The sequence below is a fragment of the Varanus komodoensis genome, unplaced genomic scaffold, assembly GCF_004798865.1.
Source record: "Varanus komodoensis strain SLA01 unplaced genomic scaffold, ASM479886v1 scaffold59_1, whole genome shotgun sequence".
NCBI lineage: Eukaryota > Metazoa > Chordata > Lepidosauria > Squamata > Varanidae > Varanus > Varanus komodoensis.
The window spans coordinates 2,488,880-2,511,947 of NW_025336221.1; the positions used below are offsets into that span (position 1 = coordinate 2,488,880).

General features: G+C 43.6%; 1 protein-coding gene across 1 annotated transcript in view; it reads left to right on the forward strand.

The window, feature by feature from the left end:
- ARSG (arylsulfatase G) overlaps window positions 1–23,068 on the forward strand; it is a 109,080-nt gene that overhangs the window by 40,894 nt on the left and 45,118 nt on the right. The gene's annotated exons all lie outside the window — the stretch shown is intronic.

Genomic DNA, 23,068 nt, shown 5'->3' on the forward strand with positions numbered 1-23,068 from the left:
AACAAGATGCTTGCTGTGTGGGCAGTTTTTCTAGTACCTTTTATGATCCACCCAAAGAGGAGCATCGAAGAATAAATCTAGGAGTATTGTGAAATAATAGTGCAACTATTGCTTTGGGAATAATTGAATTGCTCTTGTGAGCACCCAAACTGCCAAGAACATGCATTTCTGAAAAGGGATAACCTTTTCCTTTCCAAGTGATAAACAGATCTTCAAAAGAAGCTGTCCTTGAGTTAACCAGTAATGACCTCTGTTAAATGTCTATATTATGCAATGCTTCACAACCTTATCCCCTTTCTCAGATCTGTCTTGAAACTTTAGCAAGTAATGGTTTAGAAGAAAGGCTTTTTGCAAACCATGTGGAACTCTAGGTGAAAGGGTTCAGTGAAGCTGACCACTAAGTCAGTTTCAGAGATTAATGTTTTTCTGAATAAGATTAATTTTGAAAGGGAACTAAGGTCACTTTGAGGATATTTGCTCCCAGAAAGGTTGCACAATACTTCACTAATTAGGATTGGAGTAAAATTATATTCTATTAATAACCTTATTATGGAATTGTTTGGGTAACAGAAACAATTATGCACATAATCAAAAACTTGCATCAAACTTTTCCATTAAGCCAGATGGTCTACTGGGGGACATTTCCCCAGAAGTAGTCAAGTGCATGTTTATATTTTACAGTTTCCACACTGTGTTGCGTGAACCTAGTCTTGGCTAAGAGGTTTAGCAGTGAACTAGAAATCTCTGGTTCAAATCTCACCTCAGTCTTTAACTTACTGGGTGGATTTTAGGAAGCCTTCCATCTCTTTTGTTCAATTTCCCGCATATGTATGATTAGATGTGGATCTTCCCTTACGGTGTTGACAGGACTGCTGAGATTATGGTTGGGTTCAGGCATCAACTTAAACTACAGTTTAATAAGATAGAATAAGCCTATTCTTCACCTGGGCTCATATATTCCCACTCCCTTCCTACCACACTTCCAGGAGGATAAGTTCTGGCACTTTCAGATTTTTTAGTAGTCTTTATTTTTGCATTTCAAAAATATTAGGAAAGTATAGTATATAAGGCACATAATGTAGATTCTAATTTTCCAGGCGGGAAACACAACAGTGAAGTTCTTGTGATGGGTTTTGGATAGTTGTATTTGTTGAGCATTGTTGTCTATTCTTATCCAAATGAAAAGTTCCAGAGAGAGACCCGAGTTTCTGGTGGTTTCCCTTCTAATGTACTGAATAAACATATATCACGTTACCTCAAAATCATCTCTGGCTTTCATGTTTTTCAGAACTTTAAGCTGTTTTGATAACTTTTCCATGAGGGTAATGTTCCAGACTGTTTCTAGCCAAGTCTCTGGTTTTAAATTAGTAACTGATTTTCAGTGCTGTGATACAACTTGTCCAGCTGCAGTCATAAAGAGGATTAATATCTCTTCAAACATCAGGCCTTTTAAATGGTCGCAGAACATGTTTAGACACAAAGCTAGTTTGGGACCACAAAGCAATGTTTGACTTTTAATAATAGATACATTGTTCACAATTAATACCTAGAAGAATGAACATTATCTTAGTTCCTACACATGGAAATTAGATCCTATGCAACATCCTCTCCATGAAAATGGACTAAATAGAGGCTTTATTCTATAACATTTTATAGGCATCTGACATCATCTATCTACTTTGTAAAAATGCTTGGTTTTTGCTGATAACAATTGAAATGGCTGTTTTCCCCAATATGACATTTGTATTTCACAATTCAGGTCTGTTTCCCATAATAGTGTTAAGGTGTTCAGATCTTTAGTCGTTGAGTTGCATGGCACTTTATAGATGTTGAGTAGTAATTTCATAGAGGAATATATCATATTTAACATTAGCTGTTCTGTGGGATTTAGGGGACTGATAGTATGAGATAAAACTGAGGGATTAGATGTAAAACAGATCACTTGATTCATTTTACTAGTCAACTTTAACCTTCCCTAATTTTTCTTTCAGTTGTATTCCTGGATTACTGCTTATACCTTTATGTAGTTTTCTAAGCATGTAGATGTCTTTCTGTTTCTAGCTCTTAAATTGTTACTCTTTTGTTTTGTTATAAAACAGGGTGATGGCAAAAGGAGATGAAAATGGATAGGAGGTAAAATGGTTGTGCCACTATTAGTAATTTCAAATAGTGCAAATCTGTAAGAATTCAGAATATTTTTTTAAGTACAATTGGTTGGGCCACCTGGAATGGAAATACTACTTCATGATTTGTATTAAAAGAGTCTAGTTCTATGGAGATCCAGGTGTTTTGTGAAGCATATTTCATTATTAAACAAACTGGATGGACTGGAATGGATGAGAGCCAACCAAATGAAACTTAATCTAGACAAGACAGAAGTGCTATGGATAGGTGGAACCTTTGTCCAGAAGGAGGATATCTGCCCTGTCCTGGATGGGGTTGCATCCCCCTACAGGACAGAGTGCAGAGTTTGGGGGTGCTGCTGGACCCAGAATTGTCCCTGGAATACCAAGTAGTGCCTGTGGGGAGGAGCACCTTTTATCAGCTACAGATGATACATCAGGTGCACCCCTATCTGGACCAGCAGCATCTAGCAGTGGTGATCCATGCACTGGTAATCTCCAGTTTAGATTACTGCAATGGGCTATAAGTGGGGCTGCCCTTGAAAACAGTCCAGAAATTTTAGTTAGTGCAGATGAATGCCACCTGTCTGTTGACTGGGACAGGCCAATATGAAACCCTGTTCTGTATCGATTATACTGGCTACCACTTGAAGTCTGGGATTGCTTCAAGATGCTCATATTACCGTATAAAGCCATAAGAGAATAACTAGGTGCTAGGGATTGGAACTCCTTTTAAGTTATTTAAGTTTTTTTTTAAATATACGACTCCCTCAGCATATTCCTCTCTGGACAGTTTACAAAAAGCTAAACATTAAATCAGCATAATAATAACTGAAAACCTATACAAGGATACAAGCAGAAGGAGCTGAACAACAATAACGCAGGATAATAACATAAAAAACACTGTAACCAATCAGAATAATAAAAATCAATTTAAAAGTACATCCTTAATCAACGATTACAATAAAGGGAGAATAAAAAGATTTTGACCTGGCGCTGAAATGTATAAAAGGTTGGCACCAGGTGCAGCTCTCTAGAAAGTTAATTCCATAAATGGAGTGCCACTACCTAAAAGGCCCCCTCATAGCCATCTTCCTTGCTTCCTTTAAAGGTTGCTCTTGGAGAAGGACCTCCATTGAAGATCTTAGGGTCTGGGCAGGTATATAAAGGAAGAGGCATTCCTTAACTGGTCCTAAGCCTGGATATCTCAGGGAACACAGCTCATTTAACTTAAAAGGCATTTGTATTCAATTCTTTAAAACAAAACTGGGATGTAAAACCATCTAGTCTTTGAACTTTGGGTGTTTAAACTTTCTAGAGTGCATGTAGCAAGTGAAACATAAATAGGTCGAGCCATTCTGTTTACGGGATAGTGTAGGATTTTCTGAAAATACTCCATGTTATTCAACGTTGCTGAAGTTATACACCATATACCTCATACACCATTGTCCTTGCTGTTTCTTGACTTCAGTTGCTTCTCTATGATTTCCTCTGCCAGTATAGAGATAATTACATGCTTGCTGTGAATTACTCTGATCGCTGTTATCTTCCTTTCTCTCTCCTCCTCTTTCTCAGTCTAGATTCAGGTTGGTGAGAGTTTTCTTTGCTTCTTTGTGGGTAGAACCAATTAACTGCAGTCCCGTCTTTAATTACTGTCAACTTGAGGGGGGGTCCCCATAAGCCATGTGTGTCAGCATTTGAAGCTTTTCAGTATGTTTTTTAATCATGCCTTTTCGTAGGGTTTTTGTTACTTAGAGCTTGATGAACCACTTTTTTATCCCTCCCATTACAGATCACAGTTAGCATTGGCCATGCACATCACACTGCCTTTCAGATGGAAGTACTGAAATTTAATTATAATATTCCTGGGATGCTGCCATTGCCTGGGGCGAATGCACAATGAACACTATCCGTATCTTTGAGTTCTTTATTAAGTTCAGTAAAACATTAATTAGCCCCATTTAAGAAGATGTAGAAATCAGATCCAGCCTACCTTTCAATTCAGGGATTCCCTCTCACCCTTATTGAATTCTGACAATTAAGACCAGTCCATTCTTTTTTTACAGTTGTGGATTTTAAAGGTTTTCCTTTAAATCCTTCCTGGGTTGTGAACAGCAGTAATAAATATAGTAAAGTACAACATAGCATAGACAACAATAAAACATAAAATTACATTAAAAATAAAACTCCATGTAAAATTGTATTTTTACAACTAAACAGCTAAAATGCATCCATATTGCTAAGCTTGCAGAAAAAACAGATGTTTTGTGCTCAAGACCTAAATGAAGGCTTCATTAGCGGTTTTAAAAGTTTTGATGATTGTTGTTGGGAGACTTCTCATCATGGCCTTTATTATATTGACAATGGCTTAGCATTCTTCATTTTTTTTAATTGGTGCATCAGTTTTCTCATTACATCTAAATTATCCTTGAATATTTGGGGCAACACACATTTTACTCTATGGATGTTTCCTTGCTGTGCCAGCCTGAGATTTATTGGGTCCAATATCTGAGGAGCAAAGTAGACTATAAGCATATTTTTCTTTAACCCAGGTGCGGCTCTGGATAATTACTTACCTTATCCTAAGAATATATTTTTCTTTGCTGATTTAAGGTAGTTACATCTGGGGAAAGGAGGTAGCAATGTTAGCAGAAACAGACATTCTGTACCACCATCTTGAAAGATTATGTCATTCCCTCCTACCTCCCTGTATTTCCAATTTTGATTAAGCATAGTTGGCTGCAAATTAGGGCTGCAGTGAAGCTCCACAGAATCTGTCCCTCTATCATTTGTGGGCTTCCTCTCATCTTCAGCCCTTTCTTGGAAAGTGAACTGAGCTGAGAGGAAGTCCATGAACGTTCATTGAATGGAGGTGGTGTGACTGGCAACCGTCTGCCATACCACATGCAGTACAAAGGCCACCTGTGCAGGGACTGCATGAGGTTCGATTCCTGGCAAGGGCTGCACAAATGCTGAGTGCGCTCACCAGGAACCTGGACTTACAAGCCGTGACAAAGAGGACTGGAGTCCAGGGAGCCAAGCCTAAGGAATCCCATGGCTTCCTCTGTTACTTTTAACCATGATTAGTTTAAGCAATACAGCTTTGTAAACTCTTGTTCGAAATGACCTACAGTTAACATTTGCTGCATTGGAGGATTAAGAGGGAGTGGGGCGCACAGCTAGACTTATTCATGTCTCTCTAAACTATGGTAATCATTATGCCCAAAGGCAGCCCTTACAGGTGAAATGCTTTGCATGCTCTAAATCAAGAATGGGAAACCAGAGAACCTTCAGATGATCTTCCCCATTGACCTTTAATGATCTTCCCCATTGACTATACTGGCTAGTTTTGGAAGAAGTTGTAGGCCAGACATCTGAGGGACCAAAAGTTGACCATTCCTGCACTAAAGCATTTGGTGTTTTTATTACTGGATCATAGGGGACTGTAATTACTGCTCCATTAAAAAACAGATAAATATTTTAAGCAATAACAAATGGCATTGGAAACTGTGAGATTTTAATGGGTTATGCCTGTGGTGTAACCTTGCCCAGTACAGTGTCTTCAAGAGTGAGAAAGAAGAGAACCTCTCTAGACAGGATAGCATTGTGTGCTGAAAAGAGAGGGTGAATCTAAGGAAGATGAAGATGAACATCGCAAAAAGGGGCATGCTTACACCTTCCTTCAAACTGCCTCAATAGTTGCTCTCTGTCAAGTCGCAGACAAAGATTAGCTTTAGAAGCATACAGATTTTGCTGCTCATCTCTCCAGAGAGGAGACGAATGCTTCTAGGCGTAGACAAGAACAGTGTTGATGACTCCCTTGGAGTATCATCTCAGCATCAAGTGCTCCTGAGAGACCTGAGCACATGATGTTCTGCCTTGCTTGCTGTTTGTATCTTCTTGGGAACCAAAAGATAAAGTGCAATCTGAGTACAATCTGAGTAAATAAAAGTCTTCTGTCCCTGTCACGCACTGTGGCAGTGCACCCTGTGAGTAAGCCATGCAGCATGAGTTGTTCTATGGCAGGGTTGCTCTCCACATCTTTTTGCCCTTTTCCATTTGGTTTTCCAGAGTACAGCCTGGCAGAAGCCATCTTACTTCATCCTCTTTGCTCCAGTCACATCCCCCTTTTGCTTATGGGTCTATTTGTTTCTCAGAGGTTGCACTGCCACCAAGAAGAGGTGCTCTACTGATGCCCAAGCGGCAATTTGGAATGATAGTCACTGGCTTCTTGTTCTTATCCTTTTTGTTGCAGGAAGGATTGCACTCAGAAATGCCTTCAGGGGCTTATTTTTTGTCCGGTGGGGATCAATCTTTTTGAGTTGCAAAGGTGTGCACTTCAAGGAGACAAAAATAAGCAGTCAGTGCACCAGAGGGGATGTTGAGAGTGAGGAAGATGGCTGCTTTGGGTGCTCATTCTGAGGAACTGCTGGCTAGATTTCAGAGGAATCAGAATGTGAACCAGAATTGTGGGGAACCAGGGAATGTGGCCCAAATAGACACTGGGATGAGAGAAGGAGGGATACTTATGTCAAGACCAAACTCCCCAGATGGGCAGGCTGTAGCTGAGAATAACCAAGATGTGCAGTTGGTGGGAAGGGACTTGGAAGAGGGGAGTTTCTCAGACTCAGACAAGATGAGCATGGCTTTTGACCCCATGACACATTGCCAGTGGAGGGTGGCCCAATTAGAGTATCGGTGCTTGGAGAGGAGGCATGCTCACTTTCAGAAGGCCCTTTTGAAGCTCATAAGGAAAATTCTTGGGGGCAATTACTAGATTGGACTCAACAAATTGCTCTGCACATGTTCAGAGATTCATTCTGAGTGTTTTGTGTTTTTGGTCAGTAAATAATGTTTTGCAAGGAAAACATTCTGTGGCTTTTGAATGCGTGAAGGAGCAACCTCAGCTCCTGATTGGGGGGTGGGGGGCTGAAGATCTCCCCCTTAGCAAAGTAATCCTCTGGGTCTTAATTGTTGCATTGACACTTCTCAGTGTGCTGTACCTTTGGGACACTTCCAGAACTGGGAGATGCTAAGGCTTCTCTTCTTCATGGCTGCCTTTTGGGCACTTCTCATGACTCACTCACAACTGTTAAAAAAACCTAACAAGTGGCTGGATGGGATAGAGTGAATGGGCCCTCTTCATTGTGGAGTTCCCTGTTTGCCCACAGCCTTTTTTAAGTGTCTGGGAAATTTGGTTTTTGTTTTTGTTTTACATGGAAATATAAACAAATCTCATAGCTGGGCAATAAGTGAGGGGAAATAAATGCAGATAGCCTGTCTTGAGAAGTGAATGGAAGGGTGTTTTGCAATATATTTCCCTTCTATTTATTTCCCAGCAATGACCCAAACTACTGTCAGCTGCTCACAGTGTAACCTATATTTGGCTGCCTCCCCTCATTATTCTGTTAGTGTTTGACAACTGTAACTGACAAAGTAATAGACCAGGCCAGACTTGGTCTTTACATTATATATTTTTGATAACTGTTAAGTTTGCATTTGTGTGCCATTCTCCCAGATCTGAACAACACACCAACCCACTGTGTCTTCCCCAATCCCTAGAACAAGCCATGGGTTGACAAGGGTGCTTGTCGCCCCCAAATATGCCACCCTATGGGAGACAATCTGGGCTAAGACAACATAGCAACTGACTTTGACTACTTACCTACAGGGGGTTGCCATGTCCTGTAAACCTAATTGTTGACTTGATGTGTCATGAATGCTTCATAATTCTTGCTCTCAGAGCCAGAATGTAGTTTGGGAATTCACTTTTATTTATGTGGTGTTTATTATCCAAATAAACAAAAGTTCAGCACAACTTTTCTGGGTCTTTGCCATTGCAAGAAGCTAACTGGAAATGCCAGCTTGAATGATCCTTGATGATAGACTGCATTATGCCTGGGAAAGGAGAAACGTTTGCAGGGCCTTTGCATTGGGATCACTGTTGCCTCAGCCTTCTAATAGAGACCATCCTCAAGTCAGTCATCAATTATGTCCTTGTCTTGGTTGACCACCAAGGGTAGGTGACCATATATGATCTTTATCCTCACACCAGTCTTTTGATGTTAGAATCAGTTATTTGACAGCTGGTGAATTTTCTAGCTGTGTAGAAATGTAAGAGGCCTTTGCAGTTGGGACGGCTGCGGCCTGTTGTTTCACCTCTTGGCACTCACTGTGAGCAAGGCACTGGGCAGAAGATGGAACTGCTGTTGCTCATGCCAGCTCTTTGCTGCTATTGGACGGTGCAAAGGGAGCTGGCTGGACATTTAGAAGCCCATGCCAAACCCAGCACCTGAAAGAGCAGCCGGGAACAAGTCAGATGTCAGTTTTCCCTTCAAACCCCAGAGGTTGCTCTGGTTGGGACTGAGCTTCTGCTTGTTTGGTGCACCTACTTGCCTGCTCTGTGATCATGCCGTCACATCACTTTGTGCTTTCTTTCTGTGGGTTGTATATGTGGCCCCTTTTACTTGTCTGCTGGAGCTGCTTTGGACCACACCTTTGGGAACCACTATTGGGTGCTCCTATCTCATGCTCTTAATTCTGCTGCCTTTTCGGATGTGACTGCCTGCTAGCTCTGACCGTAAGTCCAAATTCAGCGCCAGAGGCACAGCAAATAAGAATGGCTGTTGTAAAACTCTGACTCTTTGTTTATAATACCAATGATCATTAGTCTAATTAGTAACTGTACATTAGTTCCCCAGGTATTATTCCCCTTTCCGCAGATATTATATAAATGTATTTCTGCGCAAAAGTGCTACAGTAGTTCCTATTAATGCTAGAAATTGCTGTGGCAGGAGATAGCACTGATGGGTTCTTCAGTTGTGTTTAAGTACATTTGCTGATCATTTACAAGAGGCCTAGGGCTGTGTCTTTGAGCCGCCTTATTTCTGGTATCTGTGCTCTCAACACTGCCATGTGGTAAATACTTCCTTTATAAATTGGTCGTGTTTGTTAGCATCTCTATGCTGTGGAAGTGCTATTCTGGAGGCAGATTGGCAACTGCTGGTGCTCAGCTGGAAAAGTAGGTCTTGTCAGGAGAGCCAGAAGGTAAAACTGCGAGCTGTTTTTTTTTCTGCCAGTAACTAGTGCCCAGTACTTCATGGGGGCAAGGGTGGGATGGAGGAGAGAAGCAGTCTAAGTATTTATGGTCTCAGCAAAATGATTGCAGCACCCTCTCCCCAGGAATAGATAAGGGGGAGGGAGAGAATGAAGCTCCTTTCCTAGCAAGCAATTTGTACAATTCTAGTATGCCTTGCTAGTCATACAGTGCAACTGAGATTCCACATGTCAAACAAAACTACACTAAAGTCTCATTACCAGGCTTAAGCTTGGGAGCAAACTATGCATGCAACATATTTGCATGTCTTTTCAGCAGGACCATGTCAGGGGAGGGCAGGGAACCCTTCCCCTCATTCTTTGCTTTCAGATTTGAGAATTAATGTGGTATAGTCTGGGTTTGTAGGGAGTAGTTGAATCACAGTTTAAGCCTGGGGATAAAGTGAAGCTTAGAAAACTTTGCATACAAGTTAGTACAGATTTGTAACTTTGATTCTCAAGAGTTTAGTTAAGAAAGTAAAAATAAAAAGAAACCTTATCATTTGCTTCCTTGGAAGTTATTAGCTTTATGTTGCATTTTTTCATAGAAGCAGCATGGCCTGTTTACTGTTTAATCACCAGTATGAACATTGAAAAACTGCAGGATGACCAAGGATCATTAATGCAATGAGACCATTCCAATAACAATAATCTACAGCACAGACAGACCCATGTCTGTTTTTCCACCTCCTCTTCCTGAATTGCTTTCCTGGCATGATCAGAAGTGTACCATCAGTCACCTGATGGGAGAGGAAGGTTAAAATATTTTAGAAATCTGCCATGTTTTACCCAAGGGACAGCCCTAAATTTATTCTTTTTTAAAACTCTGTTAAACCTGTTAGAAAATATCACTAGTATCCCTCACCTTTATGGGAGCCGGAACTCCACAACATTATACCAACCACAGCTGTCATGTCAGACCTAATTGCGTTCCCAGCAACTAACCTACTTCACACTTGCCCGGTAACTGACCCCAGAAGACAATGATACCCATGCTGAAAAGGTGTGGAAGCAAAGATCAAAAATCAGTCTGAAAATTAAGCTCACACTGAATAGGCATATATTTTAGTGGAGAGCTACAGTTGAGTTCTATGATTCATTGTATAAGTATCCTTTTAAAATAGAAAGTGCAAACATATTTAGGATTTGGCAGGAATCTTATTGCCTTCAAGTTGTATGTCTGATGTTATGTTTTGGGCATCTTGGCTTAACGCCCACGGAGTCCTTCTGTATTCCAGAACCTAGTCCCCAGTGCTGAGGTCTGTTGCAATGATATGGCTGTTTCAGCCTCTTTTGGTATGGCTAAAACCTTTGCCGCTGGCTCCTTATGCTAAGATAGGAATGGCGACACTGCATGATTGGCTCTGTCTCTTCTGAGCTTAGCCCCAGAACACATGTGAAGCCTCCTCCTTTGGAACAGATGCTAGAAACTTCCAGCTCTAGTCCAACTGGGTAACAAAAGCAGGTCAAGCTGAGTCATGCCAAGACTTTGGCATCCCGCAGGGTTCAGCCAGAGGTGGACCTGAACAAGAATGGTTATCTTCCATCTCTGCTCCCTGCAGGGAGCCCAGGGCATGGGGACCCATTCACACATCCCATGAAGAGACTTGTGGCAATCACCTCCTCCCACCCCGAGTAGATGCAGTGGTTTGTCTGGCCTATATTCCATACAGGATAAAAGCTTTCTTGGTGCACCAAGGTGATGCCAAGTTTCATTTTTGAAGCTCTGCATTGCAGCTTTGGATGACATATCACCCCTGCGCTGTGCTAGAGAAGGATGTACTGGGGTGGGAAATACTCTTTTTGTCTTTTAGTTGTTGTACCCGTTGTCTCAAATAGCAGCATAGCGGTGAAGCATTTGCTGCAGCTCCCACATTTTATTTATTTTATTGAATATATATGTTGCATTAAAGGGTAAAACCACTCTCAAGGAAGCTTCCAAAGTGAAACAGCAAATAAAGGTCAACTTAAGGCATAATAAATACCACCAATAATAACAAACAACTGAAACAGTAGCCCTGGGGAAAGGTGGAGATGATAGGAAGAGGAGGAAATGAGCACAGCTGGTGACATGTGAAAGGGGTGTACTGAACTGGCATTGCTGGCTGTGCTCCAGCATTTTGATGGAACAGTTACTAAGCATCTGTTGGGAAAGACTTTTCTAAACTGTGCTTATGTAACTAGGGGAGCAATTATTGCTTTGGAAACATGAACAAGGCTAGCTTGTTGTTGTTGTTATTGTTTAAATTGCCCTTTGCACGTAAAAAAGTAAAAAAGAAGAAGCTAAAATTATTGTGGCTTAAATTTTCATAAGCAGGAATGTAGTTCAGACATTGAAGGAAGTAGACACTGAAGGTTTTGGATTATTAAGGAAAGAAGGAAGGAAGAGAGTGTGTTGAGAAATGGTGTCCAGAATAGACATGTTTTGATCAGAAGTTGCATTGTGAACAAAGGTTGTGCTAAGAATGGATCATTTAAAGAGACTTTCAAGATTTTATATATAGAACGTTATATAGCAGAAGACTGTTGGCAGTGACAGTAGAACTGTGAAGGTCAATTTAAGAAGTCCGACCCCCACCGTGTATGAGTTTTTTGTATTCTCAATGCAATTTCAACCAGACTGCAACGAGGGTGGGCAATTACGGATCACTAAAAAAGAGGTCATGCACCACAAACAGGCATGCATTTCATATGCTAATGTGTATGTCTATATGCAGATTTAGAAATGATTTTCATAATTGAAATTTCACAGGAGGTAAGTCCATTTTTGATCAAAATCTCTGCAATTAAAAAAAGAAAAATCTTAGTCAAATTTCACCTCAATTTCTTTTTATTTATTTGCTTAGCTTTTTTTAAAGCTGGCTTTCAAGATCATAGTCTACCCAAGGCAATATACAATATAAAACAATAAAAGTCAAGAAATTTACTCCTGAGTAATTTGTTAGGGTTTTTTTTCCATCTGTAATCAAATATAACCCAATGTAGGAGTAAACTATTGGTATAGCATAAGAGTAGCACTTGCTTTTGTGTGTGTGTGTGTGTGTGTGTGTGTAAATTTACAGTCATAGCTCTCTTGGGAGAAAGTGCCACTGAACACCCTAAGGGAAGCTATATAGAAAATTGTACTGAAAGATTTCAAAAATGTCTTTCAAGTTAACCAGACTCTCATGTATGCAGTACTATCAGGTGGAAAATCTGTACTTGAACTTCAACAACTTAAGCCTGAGGGAAAGGTTTGCCTAGTTTTGCATCCAACATGTAGAAATGTTTGTTTGTTTGTTTGTTTATTATTTAAAACATTTCTATCTCGTCCTTTGCAAAAAACGCCTCAGAACGACTTACAAAAAGTTAAAATAGCGATATAATAATACAATAACAATAGTTAAAATTCAGTAAAAACACAACATAAAACAACACTTTCAAAACTAAAGAAAAAGAGGAAGAGAAGAAAAGAAAGAAAATGCAACTGTGTAAGATCCTTAATTATTAAAATGATGGCTAAATAAAAAGGTCTTTATTTCACACCAGAATGAAAGGGAAATAAATAGAAATAAGGGAAGAAGTAGAATTACAGAAATGGTAGAAATAAAGAAGTAGAAGTTGTAGAAATAAAAAGGAAGCTGTTCTCTCTCTCTCTCTCTCTCTCTCTCTCTCTCTCTCTCTCTCTCTCTCTGTGTGTGTGTGTGTGTGTGTGTGTGTGTGTGTGTTAAGGGAGGAAGACATTCCATTTTAGCCATACCCAATGACATTTTTCTATTAATATTATGGGATAAACAACTTCAATACAAGCGATCTAATATTGCTGTCTCATACTCACACATATATATAATTTCTATAGATGCCTTCTGGAGTTTTCAAATTCACCAGTGAATTGTATTATTATCTTTACGCTAGTACAGCTGCAGCCCTAAACTTTCTTACCAAGGAGTAAGTCCCATTGACCACTCAGGGATAGATGCCTGAGTAAACTTAAATAGGATGTTAGTATAAATAAGCATTATTTAATGGGGTGGGAACTTATTGATTAATTTCCTCTTTAATTGCATCTTCTCAATCCCCTTAAAAGCACTAAGAGAGCAGGTGAAGTCCAGAAAGGAGGAATAAGCAGAGTAGAAGGAGCAGCAAATATTCCAGGTTCCTAAAGCTGGATTAGCATTTTTAAAGCAAGGATTCTTTGCTTTTATTTTTACTTAAACGATAAGAATCCTACAAGAGTTCTACGGGCTGCTATTGCAATAGGGAATGTTGCTGGATGCTGGATCCATGATTTGAAATAATTAAGGGTGTTTATTTAAAAAAAAAAAAACAAGCAGGGGGGAGCTGCATTTTTCAGAATCCACTTCTCTGTGTTACCTGGAGGCCCAGTATGAAAGAAGACACTTGACCACCCTGCCGTACCTAAATGGAAGCTAATATAGAGCAGAGGTTTTCAACCTTTCCATAGCTGGGGACCAGCAAAAACAGGAAAACCTTGAGGACTGCTGAGACAGAAACAAAAAGCATCATACATGTAATACACATAACTATTTCTGTGTATTCGTTTCCAAACACAATACCAAAAACAATTCCCCAAAGCAACCAGAAACCGAGCAACAAAAAAAATGCCAGCAAAAGAACAAAATACCAAAATTGGCACAGCATGGCTCCCAGCCGGCTCCCACTGAGCCGCCTCTCCCCTCCCTATTCACCTAGATCTCTAGCTAGGAGCTGGCACTCATTCCCCCTTCCCTGAAGAGAATTTTTTAAATCCATCTGCCATGGCTTGAGGGGTAGTGCAAGCAGCTCTCCCCCAAAATATGTGATGCCAAGCTGCTTTGCTTAATGGCGCTTCTGATCATTTATGATTTCCCTGCTCATTAAAAAGTAGGGCAGTAAAGTAGGTCATCCACATAAATAAAGAGGAAGTTACATCATCATTTACTATCAGTTGCCTTGGCAGAAGTCTGCAGATGTAGCAATGCCCCTTTACGGATGAAGGGTTTGTTTACTTGTGTCTGACCTAAGAGTTCTCTTCTGCTTTAAGGAAGGAGCACTGGCATTATTTACTTGAACAAAACAGAAGATGTTTACTATTGTGGTGTTAGCTGGGATACTTGCATTCATTTGCTTTTTTATTGTGTTACTGTGTTCTCTTTTGTTTAACTTAAGTTTTAATACAACATGAAAACAAAAACAAGTTGAGATTATGAGCCTAGCATGTTACAGTTCTTTACTGTGACTTGTGTAACGCAATAGTGAAATGGATGTTAAAATTGTGAATTTTGGCTGGAGTGAACCACCTGCAGTGAACTACCTTCTGTGTGTGTGTGTGTGTGTGATTATTTTTTTAGCCAGGAAACCTTTACTCTTTATCTTCTGATACCTAGAGTGCTTTCCCTTGAGGACATGGCACCTTCAGAAAGGCAGCTTTTGTCACAGGTCAGGGATGGTCCTGTTTCCCACACCACATGCTCTAGAGGCTACTCAGGCTTCCTGAGCAAGGGAGTGGGTACCCTTATTTTGTCCCCTGTGAAGTTGTGTAGGTAGCAAGCCCATGTTATATGTATGGATTGAGTGCCTCTCAGGCAACATAGAGCTAGACCACTGCTGTCTAGAAATGCCCACCCTTGAACAGATAGAGCCATTCCAACTGATCAAAGGGTGAAGGATTCAGTGGAGACTGAGGATTTAGAAGAGATGCTTGATGGACAGTAGTTAAGATTCATTGGATAAGATGAACCTGTGGCTGGCCTGAGTCTTGTTTGATGCACTCTGGGATGTATTAATTGGTCAGAATGGTGTAAATGGCTTCTTAGTTAAGCAGCATGATTAGGGAATATGATCCGGGTATTTTTAAGCTTTTACCATCCTTATGAGTCACTATCACCATTACCACCTTTGGGTTCCCCTGAGTCTACCTGGATGGCACTCAGAGAATTGACATCTCTGTTAGTATACATGATGACTTGAAAATGCCTACACGGAAAAAACTCAGTAGGTTCTTCGTCGTAGCCTCTGTTCATCACACATATGGGTGCTGCGCCTACGCAGTGCCTTTGGCCGGAGATTACAAGCTAATGGTTTTTTTGGCAGGAAAGTTCTGCTCCCCCTCCCCCACAGCCTATAAAGAGCGGAGCATCCGCCATTTTGTTCAGTCTTTGCGACCACTGTTCGCTGTGCCTCGTGCCGCTTTCAACTATCGCTTTGATCATTACTCGTAGCCTATTTTCCTCTTCTTTGTTAAACTCCCAGTTTTATATCCCTGTTAGTTCTTGTTATTTCTATAGTTCTTGTTACTTTTATAGTTCTGTCGTTCTACCGTTTTACCTTCTTCTATAATAAAAAAAACCAAAAATATATTCTTACCCTCTTCACTGTCTTCTTTTTTCCTCTTCTTGCGATGGCGCAGTGAGCGGCTTTCCACAAATGCGCGGAATGTGGGTCGAAGATGTCTCCATCTGACCTGCATGACCTATGCCTCCTCTGCTTGGGGGAGGGGCATAGGACCAACAAGTGCTCCCACTGCCTGGCCTTCTCTAAGCAGGCCAGGAAAAATCGGGAGAACCGCCTCCAGAGGCTCCTGTGGGATTGGGCTCTTATGCAGTCCGACCCACTCATCGCCGCTCCAAAGCCTGGCCGTCTACGGTGGTCCCGCCCTCGCGCCCGTTGGACGAAGGTGCCTCTACCTTGAGGGCCCCACCCACTTCTCCCAAAAAGAAACACAAGAAGCGCAAGCATGCTGATGCTGATAAATCAGCTAAGAAGGCCAGGAAAGAGAAGCCTCCTAAACCGACCCAGAAGTCGAGGGATCTGGAGCGGCCACGACACCACGACTCGGGTTCGACAGCAGCGTCAGTACCGGCGGCAACCACTGTACCGACCCCACCCAAGCCGGTACTCCAAGTAGCCATGAGGGTCACCCTTCAAGGGTCTCCTCGTTGTGTGGCCAACCTCCCTACTGAGCCGCTTCCACCTGTTCAGCGGGGGTCGATCTCTGATGGGGAAATTCAAGACTCTCCCCGCAGGGCTAGGTCACCCACGCCTATGTCCATGGCCACGATGGAGGCGGATGTGGTTGGATCCCCGCCCAGGGCCCGCCGGAGTTGCTCCAGGGAGCAGTGATCCGAGGACTGGCGTCGCTCCTACTATCCATCCTGGGGCGAGCCATACTCGACTGGGTACTATCCTGCGCTGAGGGATCGGTCCCCACCACGCTCTCGCGATCGCCCCCTGCCGCTGGATCCGAGGCACACATCCCCGGTTCCCTGGGAGGAAAGCAGCCGGTCCGTCTTGCCGGTGGAGTCCTCTTCTTCGGCCCCTCCGTATTACGGCGCGGACTCGGACGTCGATTCCACCTCTCCCGACGTCGCGGTGACCTCCCAGGGCCCTGCGTCACCGGATGAGTTCCACGTCTCTTTCGCGGAGCTGATGTCCAGGTTCGTCCAGTCCCTGGATATCGATGCCGTCCAGCCCAGGACCGTCGATGGATAAATTTTATGACGTCGTCCACGGGGAGCAGTCCACCTCCATTGTCCTGCCCCTGATCACCAACCTCCGGCAGGCGATGACGCAGACCTGGGACTTGCTCTCTCACCCTGAAACAACATTGCGGAGGTACGAAGCCACGTACCGGGTTCGGGAGGAGGACATATCATTCCTCCTCCACCCCAAGCCGAACTCAGTCGTGGTGGAGTCCTCCCAGAGTAGAGAGGCAAGAGGCCACACCACTCCGCGAGACAAGGAGGGCCGCAAGATCGACTCCCAGGCCAGGAGGGTCTATGCAGCTTCAGGCTTAGGGCTGCGTATCTCGAACTACGAGGCGACATTGGCGAGATACCAGTATTTTATAATGCAACGCCTCCACAACGTCGTCTCGGCCCTCCCAGACCAACCAAGTGACTTGGCCAAAGTGCTAATCAAGGAGGCGATGCACATTGCAGTCCAACAGCTGTCCACAGCCAGGCACCATGTGGACACCAACTCAAGGGCCTTGGTCAGTGCCGTCTCTCTTCATAGGCATGTGTGGCTGAGGAGCGCCAACTTCCCCGAAGAGACCAAGCGGCGTATCGAGGAAATGCCCTTTGACGGGTCTGGGCTTTTCCATTCGAAGATGGATCATAAACTCAAAAAACTTCATGAGTCTCGCATGATGGCCCGACGGATGGAACTCCAGTCGCAACCGAGGCGTAAGTGGGCATGGACCCGTCCGCCCTACAGACAGCCTTACCATTCCAGGCAATAACCTCAGCACAGGCAGCAAAAACAACAGCAACACCGCCGACAACAGCCCCAACAACCAACAGGGCCGCCGCCGATATGACGACAGCAGGCAGTGTTGACGGGACTGGCAAACCATTCCTCTACCCTATCCTATACCCACCCCCCTCTCATCTGGGGACCGGCTGCGAAGCCGACTCCCCATTTGGGAGTCCCTCACATCTGATCGGTGGGTATTGTCTGTCATACAGCATGGCTATAGGATAGAATTCGATACCGTTCCTCCATCGAGTCCGATCCGGTTTACATCTTACTCGCCAGTACTGCTCGATGAAATACAACAACTTCTTCGTAAAGGAGCAATTCGTTAAGTAACTCAATATGATGGCCTTCACGGATTCTATTCTAGATATTTTAGTTCCCAAACGGGATGGTGGCCTACGTCCGATTTTAGACTTACGTAGTCTGAATCGATTCATTGTGACGAAGTTTCGAATGACCACCCTCCAAAATATTTTGCCGCTGCTTAGGAAAGAGGATTGGTTTGCCTCATTGGACTTGAAGGATGCCTATTTCCATATTGCAATCCATCCCAAATATAGGCGTTTCCTTCGCTTTGCTGTTGCCTCCAATTTCTACGAATTCATGGTTCTACCCTTCGGTTTGGCCACCGCTCCGAGAGTGTTTACTAAATGCATGGCCCCTATCTGCGCTTACCTATGCCTCCAGGGCATACAAGTGACTGGCTCCTAGTCTCCAGGTCCAGGGAAGCGCTTCTCACTTCTATCCATATTACCTGCGCCTTATTGGACAACCTGGGCCTTTGCATTAATACTGAGAAATCTTCTCTCCTTCTGGTACAGAAGCTTATGTTCATCGGAGCCCACTTGGATTTTACGTTGGAAAAGGCGTTTCTCCCTCGGGACAGACAACTGACTCTTGCTCGCCATGTTCATCGAATGCGACGAGACAGATCAGTTCCAGCGAAGTCCATCCAGAGGCTTCTAGGACATATGGCTTCCGCCGTTGCAGTGGTGCCACATGCCAGACTGCGATTCCGTCCTTTGCAGCTATTTTTCAACAAAGCGTTCCACCCACAGAGAGATCCACCGTTGAAACTGCTTCGAGTCCCATCCTCGATACTCCATTCCCTACTATGGTGGTCGGTCCCGGACAATCTGACTGCTGGGGTCCCCTTCAGGCCCCAAGGCCCATCGATAACAGTCGGTACCAACGCGTCTCTTCTGGGTTGGGGAGCGGTATGCTCCGGCCTGTATACTCAAGGCACGTGGACTCGTCAGGAATCCACGAATCATATCAACTTCCTGGAGTTGTTGGCCGTATTCAAAGCCCTACGCTCTTTTGAAGATGTTCTTCAACATCGGGTTGTTCAGATAACATCGGACAACATAGCCACTGTTTTTTATCTGAACAAGCAAGGTGGGACGAAGTCTCTGACCCTGGCCAGACTTTCTATGCAGATCCGGGACTGGTGCATTTCAAGAGACATTACTATAATAGCGGTCCATTTGGCCGGTACGGATAACATGGAAGCGGACCTTCTCAGCAGGTGCATGCTCATCTCTCACGAATGGGAACTAGACCCCCAGACACGCGAGGACCTTTTTCATCGCTGGGGGTTTCCCGACGTGGACTTGTTCGCCACCCAACAGAACAAGGCGTGTGCGACTTTCTGTTCGAGAGCGGGAATCAGGTACGAATCCCTAGGGGACACCTTCATGATTCTATGGAACAACCTGAATTTCTACACCTTCCCACCAATTCCTCTGGTGATGAGAGTCATAGTGAAGATTGTTTGCGATCGGGCCACAGGGATACTAATTACTCCTTGGTGGCCACGCCAACCTTGGTTTCCCACACTGCTGGACATTTCTCCTGGGGAATACCTTCATCTTCCACCACTCCCATACCTGATAACCCAGCAGGATGGTGCACTTCGCCACCCAGATATATTATCGTTGAAACTAACAGCGTGGCGAATCCGATAGCTGACTTTGTTACGTCTATACTGACGACTACTTCAAGTGGTTCGAATCCTACCTTCGAATCCACTACAGTTGCAACCTTCGAATCCGGTGGAGGCGGTGCTGCTCCAGCACCGTCGGACCCGACTATTGTGCCATCGAATCCGACAACCTTTCATCCGGACATTCAATACATATTGGACTCCGCTTTAAAGCCTTCTACACGGAAGTCTTACACAGCTAAATGGAAGCGTTTCTCCACCTTTGCCGACTCTCGTTCATTCTCTCCATTTACATCATCGATACATCCAATTCTTCAGTTCCTCTTAGAACTACTCTCTGGACTGAAACCATCTTCGATTAAAGTGTATACAGCGGCGATCACCTATCATCGTGGTGTGGTGGACGGCTCGTCCATTTTCTCTCAACCTACTATTAAAACGTTTCTGAAGGGACTTTATAATCTGAACACGTCAATCAGACCAATAATGCCCACCTGGAGTCTCTCTGTTGTTCTGCAAGCGCTTACGAGAGCTCCTTTCGAACCGTTGGCAACAATCGATTTATGTCCTGTCTCGTGGAAGACAGCATTCCTAATTGTGGTTACCTCAGCCTGGAGGGCCAGCGAGCTCTGTGCTCTATGCGTAGACCCACCTTATCTCAATTTTCATAGAGAAAAGGTTGTCCTGCGGCTTGATCCATCTTTTCTGCCTAAGGTGTCCACACCCTTTCATATGGGACAAGATATTATTTTACCTGCCTTTTTTCCGGCTCCGTCTACTCCGTTAGAAAGGTCATTACATTCACTTGACGTTTGGCGCTGTTTAGCCTTCTACAGATTCAGGATGGAATCTATTCGACGTTCACATAGACTTTTCGTTAAATATGCTACCAGGGACCAAGGCACCCCTGTCACTCCGCAGAGACTTTCTAAGTGGATAGTTCATACTATCACTTTGTCTTACCAACTGGCTAACATCGACTTACCCACAGCCCCTCGAGGCCATTCGACTAGGGCTGTGGCTGCCTCATCTGCCTTCGCATCGGGAATACCGATTGATGATGTATGTAGAGCTGCTACTTGGGCGTATCCTTGCACTTTCGCCAAGCATTACCGCTTAGACGTCCATGGTCGGCAGGATTGTTCCTTCGGCAGAGCCGTTCTTTCATCTGTTCTTCGCTGAGGACACCTCCCCTCCTCCATTATGGTAAGCTTGTTAATCTACCCATATGTGTGATGCACAGAGGCCACGACGAAGAAAAGCAGGTTGCTTACCTGTAGCTGATGTTCTTCGAGTGGCCATCTGTGCAGTCACACAACCCACCCGCCGGCCCCGCTCGGTGTCAGTGAGTGGACCTTTTGTCAGTACCGAATGTTATCATTATTTCTTGGTACCAATATTGTTCGTTGTTTTTCTTGGTACCAATACTGCTCACGGTAGAACTAATTTTTTCCGCATGGGGGCGTCCGTCCAGTCGTCAAAGACTGAACAAAATGGCAGACGCTCTGCTCTTTATAGGCTGTGGGGGAGGGGGAGTGGACCTTTCCTGCCAAAAAAACCCGTTAGCTTGTAATCTCCGGCCAAAGGCACTGTGCAGGTGCAGCACCCATATGTGTGACTGCACAGATGGCCACTCGAAGATCAGCTACAGGTAAGCAACCTGCTTTTCTCTACTCCAAGGGTAGCCATAATATGTGTGAGTGCTGTCCGGGTTGATTATCCCAGTCGCAAACTAGCCCCAGTAGTGAAAGAGGAACTGATTTGGGGAAAGGCTATATGCATGCTGCCATTTACAGTGCTTGGGAGGGGAATGTACTGTAACACATCTGATTCGTTAGCTTGGTGCTTATGTGCTTTCCCCTGAGTTCTGCCTTTGCTTTGCTTTGCTTTGCTTTGCTTTGCTTTGCTTTGCTTTGCTTTGCTTTGATTCTTCTCTCCACAATTTTATTTGTAGTGTGTGCACACTTTCTCCTGATTCTGTCCTAGTCAAGGGGATAAAAAGTGAAAAAATGAGGGTGGTGGGGGGAGTGCCAACTGATACCTTTGCAAGACACAAATGCTCTCTTCCCACTGTGTAATCTGGAAGTGGCCATTCCATTGTCTGAGAGTGCACAATGCAGCCATCTAGGTAGGTCTGGAACTGAATAGTGATAGATGAGAAAAAGAGGGTTGAGATGTGATTGTTCTGAGCAAATAACTTGGGAAGTGCATCCAGGTGGCCTCCCCAGTTCCCTTCCCTGATCTGGAAGAAGCCAGAACAGGGAAGGAAAAGGAAAGGGAGGCAGGGAGGAAGGGATGTACATAGATGGTGTTTTAGACAGACTTTCATCATAAGCTGCAGTTGTGGGCTGCCACTTGAAGTCCTCTCATCTAAGGTCTTCCTCACAATTCTCAGTGAGCCTGAATTATATTCCATAATATCCTTCAATATGTCAGCACTTGATTAGCTTCCCACAGTGTTGCTAGATGGCCTGTGTATAAATCTCCAGGCTTTATCTCCAGGCTTGACAGCTGTCTGAGCTTGTGAATTAGTCAGACGCCCTTGTTTTGTAAGCCCTTGGTGGCCTTCCCCTTTCTTGTGTTTTGAACTGGGGCCAGGGGGTGGGAAGTGGGAACCAATTCTGACGCTCAGCTCAGAATCCAGAGCTTTGCAGCATGGCTAGACTGCCGAGTGGCAGTGCTGCTGCCCGTTCTCTCCTGCTGCGGGCCACCTGATAGAGCAGGACCAGCTGTTTCTACCAGTTCATTTATCTCCCTGATAAAGGGGCTGCAACTTGCTTTTGATCAAGAACACTGTCGTGTTTTGAACAACTATTTTTCCAAAATATGAGCACAGTTCAGTGGCACAGTGAGGTTTTGCACTGTAATTAACCATCCCATTCCACCATACATATCATCTTGCCAAGACTCTATAGCTTGAAACACCAGACCAATTTTATTTATATAAATATTCATATGCTGCCTTTCTAGATCAGGTCCACTTAAGGAGGCAAGCAAAATATAAGCATAAAAACACTAATTTAATCAAGCTTGATGATGATGCATGCGATGTACAACCATACAGTGAAATATAATTCATTATAAAAGCCATTTCAGGAGCTGCTGCCATAGAACATCAGTCAAAACCAGCTCCCTGTTTCGAGTGCCCCGCAGTCTAACTGACCTTAAAAATAGGAGTGACAGACACTCTCTTGACAAATCAGCAGCCACTTCAACCTATGGAGACGAAGTGTCCTTTACAAAAATGCAAACCCACAATTACACATTTTTGCTGCCAGACCAAGACCAGGTCTGCTTGTATAAGTAAGTTGTCGGCCTGAGTGCTTAACAGTCATTGATCAAAGATGGCACAGTCCTAGCTGCTGCACTTGGTTTATAAAACACCTAAACCTTCTTTGACAAATTGCCTTTGTAACAAACAATTGCCAACATTTTCTGGAGGTGGCAGCCTTTTTCATCTTGTCCTTGTCAAGGCAGTACTTGAACACTGGGAAGGAGGGCTGTGAGGAGAGCAGAGGTACTAATTATAAACAATTTGAAATGTCTAATGCTATTACTTAGTCATGTTTCAACTTAACAGATTATTGAGCAGAAAAGATGCCTTATTTTGGAACTGGCTTTGTACATTTCAGGTAAAGGAGCACACCCTGACCTTTCTCAGCATTAG